Here is an 11,643-nt window from a genome sequence, read left to right as displayed (position 1 = left end):
AACAAAGGAAGTTACAACTTAATGAGCTAGAGGAGATACGTAATGATGCTTATGAGAGTTCTCGTATATACAAGGAGAAGACAAAACTTTTTCATGAAAAGATGATTTTTCGGAAGAATTTTGTTGTGGGGAAAAAAGTTCTTTTATTTTATTCTCGTCTCAAGCTATTTCCTGGTAAGCTAAGGTCCAGATGGATTGGACCATATGTTGTTACTAATGTTTATTCTCATGGCGCAGTTAAAATTTCTAGTCTTAGAGATGGAAAAAATTTAAAGATGAACGACCATAGATTGAAGCCATATTATGAAAGCATTGCTTATGTGGATATGGATGTGCAAGAATTTCGTGATTATCTTCCTCTGGAGGAGTAATTGAAGGAATGCCAAGTCGGGCTGAGGACATTAAACTAAGCGCTACATGGGAGGCAACCCGTCGGTTTTTTATCTCTATCCCTCTTTTTTTTAATTTTCTTAGTTTTGCATATCATCCCATCTTAGATTTTACAAAGTCCTATATCTATAATGAAAGTATTGACGAGTTCTCGTCAGAAAATTCTGATTACGTAGTTGTCACGAAATTAACTCTCGAGAATTCATACGGAGTCCGATTTGAGTGGTTAACCCCAACTTTAAAAAAGGGAAGACTCACCCTTCATAAGTGATTGTGCATAAGCAATCAGTCTAACAAGGGAACTGAGTCTCTTAGTCGATTTGTTAGACTATTAGGAAAAATTTTCTTTGGGAAATTGTTTCCTTGATAACATATTGAAACTAAATTACTTTTTTTGTTTCAGTTTTAATATTGGTTATCTAAAATAGTACGTGAAACCTTTGTATTTAACTCTTATAGGTTGTACAAGTCTTTTAGATTTGTAAAATCCTTTCAGTTTACCCTTTATTTGCTCGAACCTTTGTCATTTTGTGACAAAAGGGGGATAAATATATGGAGTAAACAAGTGATTTGTAATCACTAGGAAAGGAAAATTATGGTTAAACGTTATATCTAACGAAAGATTAAAGCATTGACTAAGTGGGAGAAACATATCATATTGTTGTGTGGTTTTCTGACTACAAAGGGGGAATAATAAAGATGTTCGGATTGAATATTTACCTATCTTACCTCTAGGGGGAGTAAAAGATTTTGTTATTCAAATGTCAACAACGTAATTTATTGATTGAATATATTCAGGTTATTGATAAGTGCATAATTCATATGATTTTAGTGTTCATTCCATACTTGTTTAAGCTATTATTCTTGCATATTTTCGTATTATTACTCTTGTTTTCTCTTATTTGCCTCCATTAGATGAATCATCCAAAAAGGAGATACAAAATGTTAAAAAAATCTAAGAATATAATTATTCCAAGTATCCAAGTGCCCAAGTCCAAGAGAAGTGTAACAAGTACGACGAAAAGGAGCAAAACGCTCAAAATCAAGAGACGGGCCAAATACCAAGATTAAATCATTCAAATTCAAGATTTCTTATCACCATATTGAAGAGAATTTAAATAGGAAAATAATGAAAAAAGAATTAGGTCATTCCGAGTTCGGACGAAGAAGTTGTGACCAAAACGAGCTTTTTATCGAATACCGAAGACAAGCAAGTATGCAAATGGGTATGCAATTTTTCAGCATGCAAACTGGCATGCATACTTATTTCCCCTGGATTTTAACTGAAATTTAAGTATGCATACTGGTGAAGGCCAAAACTCACGGTTAGGGTCTTTATTTCATATTTTCGGGTCTGGTTCTTGAACCGAACTAGATACTTGAAGGCCAAGCAATGTAAACCTACAAAAAGAGTTATTAGGTCATGAATGAAACATCATCAAAAGGTCACGAAATTGTAAGTCTTGGAGAGGAAAAACAACACACGGAGCAAAAGCTAGGGTTTCGGAGCGGTTCTTCAATCGTAACGATATCTCTAAACTTTTCTTATATGTATAAAATGGATGTTTCTACACCCATGAGTAGCTAAAAACCTATTGATTGAGGATGAATTCTAAGTTGTAAACAAGATTTGAGTTATTATATTAATCTACTTTGAAGTTCTTCATATGATTATCGTTTGTTTATACTATAATGAATATTTGTGACTGATTGATAGATTGTTTAGGTGGCCAACTAAATTGATTTGTTGATTCAATTTATTTCTAGTATTGAGTTAGAAGATAATTAATCATCGAATAACTTGTACACAAGTAGAGAACACAAAACCTTACAGAGGGATTATGTGGAGCGATTGTGTGTATGATCAACACTAAAAATTAGACCTTGATCTAAGAGTCTAACTAGTAGGATCAACCTATAAATTCACAAAAGATAAAGCATTCAACCAAATTACACCTTGAGTTATCTACTACTAGGTGGTTTAGACGAATAGAATCTGGTAGGCGAGAATTTCCGTATCCACTGATATAAGGGATTTAGGGGATATCACTGATCTAGATGTTATTCCACGGTTGGTGATAATCTATGATTAACGACAAGTAGGCAACTATAATAACTCATTGTCAGTTTATTAACGAAGAAGGATCCTCGATCATATCTCTCTCTACTGATTACAATTCAACTTTATTTGCTTTGATTATTTATTTTGTTTAAAATCTAAAACACCCCCCTTTATGACACTTTGACAACTAAAACTCACTGCTATTCGTGAGAACGATCCTTGCATCCATTATATTACCAGTTAATTGTGTGGAAATAAGATTATTAATTTGATTGCACTTACGACAGCCATCAGTTATTGTGTTGTTGAAACTTCGAGTCAAGCGTATGAAGAATAAGTTATTTTTTTAATTCGTTAATCTCTATATGTAATAAGATTTTTGTCACTAAATTTTACAAAGAGAGAGATTATTAGAGCATTTCTCGGTTGAACTCACCAAGCATTGGTATGTCAAGTTTGGTCGTCATATTTTAGTGTGTCAAAACTCATCTAAAGTCGCTTGATTAAATACTAGAGTCAACTTCCTTTAGGTTAGACAAGAAAGTCTATGAATGTTGAGACATACAAGTATTACTCTGAAGACCTGAAGAATATGAAGAAGTAGCGAACCACGACGACGACACATCCTTCCACTTGAGGTTAGTAATACTGACATAAACTTGTTTCATTCCTAACGTATCTTTCAAAACATAACTGCGAAGCTGTATATAATGTACATATTATATATGCTACTCTAGTGATGAGACATGATCATAGTATTAAGGAATTATACTACGAAGTATAACGCTTATCTTTTGAACTTCGTAGATATGACATCGAAATAATCTTGTATATATTGTTATGATTATGTGTATGGGTTATGGTGAGGATTTCATCCTAGGAAACAATGTTTTGACATTTGTTTAAAGGAAGTACATTCATGAACTTGTTTTGTGAATCAAAAGGGAAATCAATAGGTTTATTGGTCCGGATATTCATTGCATATCTTTGGATGACCAATATGTGTGAGTTGGTAGAACCGTTCTTAACTTAGGTTATTTTTCTTGGTATAACCATTCACAATACCTAGACTTATGATTTTGTATGACCATTGTAACCGATCCTAAGTAATCACCATGAGATGGTATGATCGATCCCTATAATTGGTGTGATTGATCCTAGTAATTGGTGTGATAAATCACAAGAGCTTGTGTGACCGATCCTTGTAATTGGTGTGACCGATCATAAGTAGATACCATGAATAGATGTGACTGATCCTTGTAATTGGTGTAGCCGATCCTAGTGACTGGTGTGACCGATCACAAGTAGGTGACTTGGTTTGGAATTGTGGTATAACCGATTCAAAGAAGCGAATCCATGTAAATATAAAATAATGATTTGTAGTGAAAAGATGTCAACATACTTTGAACACGAGCAGTAACTGTTATCATTTATTGTTCAAAGATATTCATTAGTACTCAAGGAGATCTCGTACCGAAATAACTTGAGAATCTTTTAATTAAGGTTTTTAGTTTTATATGCTTTAATTACCAGCAATTAATGCATAGCTCTAGAGAATAAAAATTAGTAATGTGCATTTCCTAATTGGAGATTTTCTATTGAAAGATGTCGGAAATATTGGACAAGCATTTATTGAAACTAAGAAAACCGAATTTGTCATTCATTGCATATCTTGAGAATATTTTCGGTTTTGGAAATTCCTTGGTGTCCAAACATCTTTGGTCTATAAATACCTAAGTTTGCATTTCTAGCGAACAATCCTAAGAACCAGGCAAACTTCATTTCTTGTTGTTTCTGGCGGAGCCGTTTAATCGGAGAGGAAAGTATCGTATTTAGGTGAAATCTCTTACGACCGCTCTTTTAAAGACTCATGTGGGATCAAAAAGCTCTACGAGTACTAGGAAACTAGATAATTGCAGTGTTATTAGTTTTCGATTGACTTGATTGACTAACGGTTGTCGAAACTTTGATTGCACCTTGTTTGTTTATGCTTGAGAATCTTCTCTTGTGATATAAGATTCACTCAAACTAGATCAGAGTATCGATGAGATCTTTAGAAATGTTTGTAGATCTAGAGACACCTTATGATAATCCAATGTTAACGGAATCCGTTCTGTGTGTGATCGGTACAAGAGATTCAAGTGGTGTTGTGCAGGTTTATTGAAGATTAAAGAAGATTTAAAGACGAAGAAGATTTCTTATTAGTTTTCCTATCTTGTGAATTTGTGTGCACAAACCTTGATCGGCTGATATCCAACTAGAATCAATTTATCGATTCATCAGTTGCGTGAGATCGGCATTCTCTATATTCTCTTTGAGATTTATATCGATTGAGTGCGAATCTAAACTTGACTATATTTCGGTAATTATTGGATAGATTGATCCAACCAAACAAAGAAGTTTATTAGATTAAATGGAAGAGCCTTTGTCAACGACTCATCTATATCTTGTAGCAAAATTGATTAGAGTGGTTACCAAACAGATTCTCCCTTTGTTGTTTGGAATACGATCCAAAAGACTTGCTATTCACGTGTGTGACTTTAGAAGTCGAAGGCGCAGGGATACTGAGGAAAGATAGGGGTAGTCTGCTTGGTCTCAACTATACGAAGTTGGTATTCGATTTCGTATAACGACTTAATTCTGAGAGTATTCAAAACTGGATTAGGTCCCGAGGTTTTTCTGCATTTGCGATTTCCTCGTTAACAAAATCTTACCGTGTCGTTTACTTTGATTTCCGCATTATAATTGTTTATTATATTAAAGTAAGATACACGTATACGTTAACTACGCATTACTTGACAGTGATCTTATAGAGTTTGGTTATTGCCAAATCTATTATCAAGTAACACACTTTGTTGTAGTATTGTCTCAATCTTGTATCCATAGTCAATCACACAAGTTATCTTGTTGTTGTATTATCTCGATCTCGTATACCATAGAAAAACACACGAAGTTTGAACCAAATTGTCGTATTGTTTCGACTCTGTCCATAGACGATCACATTCGATAGAAGACTTATAAGTTGAAACAAAAAGATTGTGGTGTATTTGGGTACCCTCTTTTTTAACCTTTTTTCGTTGTATTGGTCACAAGTATTAAAATTGAGCGATGCAGTTAACAACAACAGTGAGATAGGGGCGACGACGAGGCTTGCAATGGTAAGGAGATGAAGCTTGAGATATCGAAAACAAGACATGGTAACAATTTTTCCCTTTGCCTATTACTCTGTTAATGTTCTCCTTTTGGTGGCTGCCAAGAATCCTTTAAGAGAAGATCTAAGAGTTGAAGTCTGAAGCAACTTGTTGATGTGCAACATGAGGCCTCTTTCGTTTCATAAGGTGGTGAGAGTATCTTTTGCAAAATAAGTCTCGAGGATCGCATCATCATAAGCATCGAGGTTAGAGATAGTTGTATCTTCTTTGTTGTTAGTGATAGTTAGAACTGTAGGATCAGAATCTCGCAATGACGACATTTCAGCGAAATTATCAGCGACACAATACAACAGCGTCGCACAACAATTTCAGAAATGATAAAATAAATGACGTCAACTAAGATCACGAGAAAGATATGATAATCCTGCGAAAATTAGAGAGTTTGCGAAATTAACATTTGTAAGGTTGCGAGAATGTCTCAAACCATATCCGAAAATAAAAGGACAGATTAGCTGTCATCCATTATGTATTTCCTTATAAATAGTTATTCGAGTTGTAAAAATGAGAAAGATCTTTTTTGAGTAAAAAACAAGTAAATAGGAGAGAGAAAGTTCAGAGCAGAGATCATTCTTGACTTCTTTATCTTTCTTGTAAGAATATTCAAAAATTAATCAATAAAATTAAGAGTGTAAACCTAAAAATGAGTTGATCAACAATGAAATCATATGAGGGGTGTAGTGTAGGATTTCCTGCAACTACATAATGACGCTAGAACTAGGGAGGAGTTGAAGATTATTCTTGAAAAATCTAAAGATTGATATTGAGATTTGTGAAAATTTAAAGTGATTGATTAAGAATTTTTCATAATTTCTTGCAATATTGTTAGCATTGAAGAAATGGCTAGAAGAAGAAATACATCCGAACAACCGACTACTATTAGAAGAAGCAAAAGAATTGCTGGAAGAGAAAGAAGTGAAATGGGAGAATCTACTAGAATGAGAAATAATAGAGAAAATCAAATTCAATCGCCAATTCAATAAACACTAGTTCAAGAGAGGAATACAGATTATGACAGAGTGAGCGTACACACTTGGCGATCAAATTCAGCAGAAGAAATAGAAGAAGAGCAACAAAATAGAAATTATAGACATGAAGAGAGAAATCAAGAAGCAGATGAAGGAATAATTCATGGAGGTGAGGAAATTGGAGCATTAGAAACATTGAGACGAAGAATACATGAAGAAAGAAGAGCTGAGGCAGAAGAACGTGCAAATTTAACAAGGCAAAATCACGAATTAAGGATGGAGAATATAAGACTACAGAATAGAAGATCGAGAAGTATTACAAAATCATATTCAAGATCGACTAGAAGAGAAATGAGGCGAAATTCACCCACAATCAATGCTGGAAATAATATTCAAGAAGAAATATCAAATCCTAATGAAGAATATCGCGAGAATAGAGAAAGAACTGATGATCGTTACGTTCCACAAAATGAAACTTTTAATGATGGGAAAAATGGAGGAAGTCAAGATAACGGACAAAATCAGGGACAAAATAACCAAGATGGCGAAGGAAATCAAGAGGAAGGAAGAAGAATTTTACATGTGAGAGAAACTCAAAGAAATCAACAGACAATTGAAGAAGAAATTGAAAGACATTATGCTGAACAAGCACGTTTAATCTGCGAACGTGAAAGATTGAGAGCGGAAATGGAAGAACAAGATCTTCAGGAGACAATTCGCTAGAACAATCATGACAATCGAGAAAGAAGGCGTACACAAAACCGGAATAATGATAATTTCAATGAGGAGTATGATAGAGTAAAGAGAATGACTGAAAGACATCGAATTGAATTGATAAGAAATGAAAAAAATAATGGAGGGGAAAATGAAAGGCATCATCATTTGCGAATTCAAGATAGAGATGAGGAAGAGAATCGCAGAAGACGACGAGATGATAATAATGAATAAGAGATGCAAAATTTCGCGAGAGAAGATAGACGTGAACGCAGAAGAAGAGAAGCAAAATTAAAGAGACCAATGGATCAAGATTCAGGTGTAAATAAACAAATTTTGAAAGAATTAGAAGAAATGAGAGGAATGCTAAATAACAGAGGAGAAGTAGGTAGAAGACAATTGGATGAAGCAATAGAAGAAGCTGCGAAAACTCCATTTACAAGGGAAGTACAATTAGGAGGAATACCACCGAAATGCAATTTGCCCGCATTAACCAGCATTTTTGATGGAACAACTTGTGCAATTCAGCACATTAAAGCTTATGTGAGGTGCATGTTACAATGGGAAAATCATGATGCGGTATTGTGCAAATATTTCGCTTCCAGCTTAATAGGAGAAACGTTAAAATGGTTTGAAGGTTTACCAAAGAGTACAATAACCTCATTCAATCATCTGCAGACCACATTCTTAGGAGCATATATAAGTAATAATTCCTCACGACCTGGTATAGAAGATGTGTTTGGATTAAAACAAAGGATTGGCGAAAGTTTGAAACACTTGACTAAAAGATGGAGAACTATGTGTAGCGAAATGGCTGGCCGTGTAGATGAGAGATATCTCATATTATCATTTATCAATGCTATGTTTGCAACAAACCTGTTGTATGTCCAAATTTTCAGAGTCAAGAATACGATTACAATGACTGAATTGCGAGAACTTCAAGAAGAATACATTGCTCTAGAGGAAAGACAAAATGAAATGAAATCATATCCAGTTGTGAACACCATCTCATAAACAGCGATTGCAAGCTTATTACCCAAGATAATAAGCACAGTGGTGAATACTTCGCAAGTACAACAAGAAAAGGTGACAAGTAACAATCAGCAGAAATTGGTAGCTATGGGGATCCGAGATCAAGAAGAGTATGAAAGAGAAAGAAATTTCTACAATCGTGGAGGAAATAACAAGATTCAAAGACTCGATCAACCGCAAGAAACTTATGAAGGTCAAAGACCAAACTTTAATAGAGAACAAGGAGGTCACAAGGTAGTATGGGAATAAATCAAGATGCCACCTCTAAATGCAAGTGTGGAGAAGATATGGGAGGATATAATTTTGATGGAGAATATACCAACACCATGGAACATGAGAACGGAACCACCTCCAAACCACAGAAGTCATGAATTTTGTTCTTATCATCATTTTCATGGACATACCACAAACGATTGCAGAAATGTAAAGAGAATTATTTTGAGAATGATAGATCAAGGAAAACTAAACGACTTTCTGGTAGGGCATCCGCAATCTCAACCATTACCACTACCGCCAGAACTTCACAAAGTGAATACGATGAAAAAGAAAGAAACATTCTTCATAGAAGTTGGTGCAAAAGCAAAAAATATATTCTGTCACTCTATCGTACATTCATATAAGACAATTGAATATTTTCATGATAATGTTTTGAGTAGAGTGTTCGCAAGAGATAATAATGGAAGAGAAATTATGAATACTGTGAAAATCTCGCCACTAGAGGAATGGCAGAAACAGATCATTTCTTTTACTGCAGAAGAAATTCTCGAAGGAGAAGAGGTGCATGACAATCCATTGGTAATAAAATTAGAAACTAATCCAAAACCGAAAGAAGACGAAGATGATGAAGCTGAAGATTCATGGGCAATCAATAGAATTCTAGTCGATATTGGAAGCTCTGTGAACATCTTATTTTATCATACTTATAAAACCATGGGTGGAAGAGATGATGATCTTATACCATCAACATATAAGATATATGGTTTTAATGGTACTGCTAACAAGCCTAAAGGGGAGGTTACTATGCAAATTCCATTGAAGGGAATATCTTCTGAAATCTCATTTTGTGTCGTTGATGTAGAATCACACTACAATGCATTAGTTTGTCGACCTTGGCTACATGGGATTCTAGGTGTAGCTTCAACTTTCCACCAATGTATCAAATTCCCTCACCCCAATGGTGTAGGAATCATAAAGGGATATTGGGTTGAAGGAAAGAGATGTTACAAAACTGAGATAGAATCTTGCGAAGGAAGAGCAAACAAGAGGAAAATTGGCGGCACAAAATCAAAGATACATAGAGAAGTGAGAGGTTGATGGTGGATGCAATCGAAAGAAAAGAAGAAGAGGTGTTGTGAAACTAATGCTAGCTCAGAATAAAAATGATGAACATACCACTACCAAGGAAGCAGTAGCAAGAAAATAAAAGAAGCAGAGGATGGCAAAGGTAATAAAAACAAGAAATGTATGAATGATTAAGTTGTTGCGATACTCTCGCAATAAGTAAAATTCTCAAAATACATTTGATTGAACAAAATTGAGATTGCGAAATTCAGATACAATATATGATTTGCGAGACTCTCGCAGAGATAATGAATTTTACAGAAAATAATCAGAGAAAATGACAAAAGAGAAAGAGGCGAACCTTTATGGCGTACACCCTAGTTCGCGAATACAATTTCGCAAGAGGCAAATGTAAGACCTAAAGTACGTCATATAAGGGGGTACCTATTGCATGCATGCTCAGGGAAAGGCTACACCGCCACCGGAACCTGAGTCATGGAGATTTGGGGTCAATGAAGCCCATCCGGGAGAGGCACCTTGGATTCTCAGCTTAAGCATATGACTTAGGTTGGGCGACTAAGGTAATAAGGACTCTCCCAAGGAGTGCAGATCTGATCAAGGCGCCGAGGTACACGGTTGAGTCAAGAGTGCCAGGGACGTTTGAAGCGTACCTTGCCATTCTTGACAAGTCTTGGCTTATACTGCACTCGGCCTGAAGAAAACCCCACTTAGGGTGCAGTCTCGTAACCATAAACCCTATAGGTAAAAGGGATAAGAGGCTGCGAAAACAACTGGTTGTTGTTAAGACTGGATGGGAGGAGCTAACCTTGTATGGTAGAAGTACGCCTCCTTGAAGGGGCAACCAGGGGGAGATAAGGGCGGCACCCTCCATTAGGGAGCTGATAAGTGTCTTAAGACGCAAATGTCATGAGGCTTTTTATTCGCAAGGATATTAAGGCTTGTCATATTTGTGCAACAATCCTGAAGAGGCAATAATACAAAAGAAAAGATAAGACGAGATCAATGGGTTTTCGCATGAAAGTGCGAAGACGTCCTGCGATTTCGTCGCAAGACGGCAATGTCATGGGGCTTTTTTTCGCAAGAATATTTAGGCCTGTCATATTGTCGCAACATTCCTGAAGAGGCCATAATACAAAAAAAAGTTAAGGCAAGATCAATGGGTTTTTGCATGAAAGTGCAAGGACGTCCTGCGATTTTGTCGCAATGACAAGAGGTGGCATAATAAGACCTTTAATTAGGAAGGCAAAATAAGACCACACAGGAATGAGATTTTGAAAAGAAACAAAATTCACTTCGCAAAAGGTTGCGAAGTTATACAATAAGAATTTTTTTATGAAATCTCTCATTTGGATTCAAATAACAGAGGCAAGTATGGGAATGTATGAAATTAGAAAATGTTATTTGTCTCCATATGAGAGATTTACTCAAAAATTCAAGAATTAATGATTATATTGATTAACTGTATTGCAAAGAAGAATTGTTTTAATTAATGCAGGTCAAAATGAAAGAAACACAAATATACAGAAAGAAGAAATAAATGTACAAGTATTACAAAGAATCAAAGAAAGAAATGAAGACTACTTCTTGGTTAATCCTTCATTATCTTCATTAGACTTGTTCCTTCTTCGTCTGCGTCAGAATCTTCATCACCATCAGAACTTCCATCACTATCAGATTCTTCATCGTCAGCTTCGCTATCAGAGATAATCAAACTGGGAGTATTCTGTGGGATTTCTTCTAAAAGACAAGGATAATCAGAATGTGGGATATTATGATCATCACAAACCATTTGGATGTTTGATTGCGAAAATGCATAGCGTCATTCTTAAAATTCGCAACAGTGATCTTGATTTGATTCTTTAATCTAGAATACTTGTCGTTGCGAGAAGAAAGATTCTTTGCGAGTTCCTCCTTTTCAGCTTCAAGTTCTTCAATCTTTTCACGATATTTATTTTCAGAATCTGCG

The sequence above is a fragment of the Papaver somniferum genome, unplaced genomic scaffold (assembly GCF_003573695.1).
Source record: "Papaver somniferum cultivar HN1 unplaced genomic scaffold, ASM357369v1 unplaced-scaffold_128, whole genome shotgun sequence".
In the NCBI taxonomy this organism is placed as follows: Eukaryota; Viridiplantae; Streptophyta; class Magnoliopsida; order Ranunculales; family Papaveraceae; genus Papaver; species Papaver somniferum.
This window is presented reverse-complemented; position numbering follows the sequence as displayed.